The following is a 2189-nucleotide window of genomic DNA, read 5'->3' on the forward strand; positions in this document are numbered from 1 at the left end:
AATCTGTAGTCAGATTAAAAACAATCCCTGAATTAGCTGTTTCTCTTGATTCATAAATAAAGAGGAACTAGAGGCTTATGTCCCAAGTGCATATATCCATTATAGTTTGTAGCAGAATTTCAGTCCTAATTGTATAATTTTATATACACACACACACACACACACACACCTATATATATATATAAATAGTTCTCATGCCAGAGTGTGGGATTAAAAACTTTCAGCTAATCTTTCTATTATCTTAAAATCATGAGTTATATAATAGTGTTTCATATATTCTAACTAGGGGACGCTACCTTTTTTATTATATTCAAAATTATGATGCCTGAATGGGCAAATTCAGACACATAACATTTCTTACCAAATGACGCCTTAAGAAAGTGCATTTCTTTTTTGTTATTGTATTTTTGTTTGTTTTTACAAGTTTTATAGTAGACACAGGGCCTTACTATGTTGCCAGGCTGGCCTCTAACTCCTGGCCTGAAGCAATCTTCCCACCTCATCCTGGTAAAGTGCTGGGTTTGCAGATGGGAGCCACTGTACCCAGCCAAGAAAGTGTATTTCTTTCTAGATAGACTTACATATTACCTGGGAGTGGTCTCTGTTTTTTCTATTTGTACATTAACTAAGAATTGACCATCATATTATCTACTTTAATGGTTTTTCTTCTATGGCATTACTTCAAGTTCTAAGGATTCCTTTGATCCTCTGTGAACACGTAAGGAGTGAGCAAAAGTCTGAGGACTGCAGTCCTCCCAACCCCCATCTTTCATTCTGTGAACTTTTGCGACTCTCAGTATTGCCCCAAAAGTTCCATATTCAAGAATTTTGCATGTTAAGTTTCTGTCTGTGGCTTTATCGGAAAATGGATTCTACATTTAAAAAGGAGAATATTCAAGACTTTGAACATCAATGGATTTAGCCATCTAGCATTCACAAATGCTGGATGAAAATTAGCCATTCTGAAAGGCTAATGATTCTGGAATCAAAGCTGGATAAGAGCTCATTGTTAGTGAAGGAAAGCGTTATACCAAACAGATAGGCCTCAGGTATTCATTGTCAAAAAGTAACAAAATTTGCCCAAGAGTTTTAGAAAGTCTTCTCTGGGCGGTGACAGTTAAAACAGTTAAAGCGAGGTTTAAAAACAAATAGCAGTTTGTCACATGGTGTTGGGAGGAAGACATTGCTGCAAAGAGGGCATCATATAAAAGGACCTGAACATTGTGAATAATGTTGCAATGAACATAGATGTACAAATATTGCTTCAAGATTCTGATATCAATTCTTTTGAATATATACCCAGAAGTGAGACTGCTGGATCATATGGTAATTAGAATTTTTTTCTAATTTTTTAGGGACCTCCACATTTCTTCCCATAGTGGCTGCACCGTTTTACATCCCTAACAACAGTGCGAAAGGATACTGTATGATTTCACTTACATGAGGTATCTGAAACAGTCAAAGCAGAAAATATAATGGTAGCTGCCAGGGGATGGGAGGTAGGGAGAAATGGAGGTAAAATTTCATTTATACTACATGAATATGTTCTACAGATCTGCTGTAAAACATAGTGCCTAAAATTAATAATACAGTATTGTGCACTTAAAAATTTGTTAATATTTCACATTAAACATTCATACCATGAAAAACTAAAATAAATGAACATAAGGAAACTTTTGGAGGTGATGGATATATTTAATATCTTGACTGTGCCAATTATATCATGGGCGTGTACATATTTCCAAAATCATAAAATTGTGTAATTGTATATGTTTAACACCTTGTATGGCAGATGCACCTGATGGCAATAACTCAAGAATACTCTGAGAATGACTGTATGGTCTAAGAAGAATATGTGTTCAGAGTCCTAAACTAAGGAATCTGGGAATGGCCAACCCAGAGAGATTCACTTCTTATCTGTGAAGGACACTTGAACTCCCTGCCTGTCCCTTGGAACGCAGGATGTGCAAGGAACCAAGGTCTTTTATTTTGGGCTAAATGGAAGTTGCTAGATGGAGAGTGCTAAGTAGAAATGTTATATAAACTGCATATTCTTTACAAATAGTATGTAATCCCAGCCCTTTGGGAGGCCGAGGTGGGCGGATCACGAGGTCAGGAGATCGAGACCATCCTGGCTAACACAGTGAAACCCCGTCTCTACTAAAAATACAAAAAAATTAGCCGGGCGT

This window comes from Colobus angolensis, unplaced genomic scaffold (genome assembly GCF_000951035.1).
Source record: "Colobus angolensis palliatus isolate OR3802 unplaced genomic scaffold, Cang.pa_1.0 Scaffold5, whole genome shotgun sequence".
Taxonomy (NCBI): Eukaryota; Metazoa; Chordata; class Mammalia; order Primates; family Cercopithecidae; genus Colobus; species Colobus angolensis.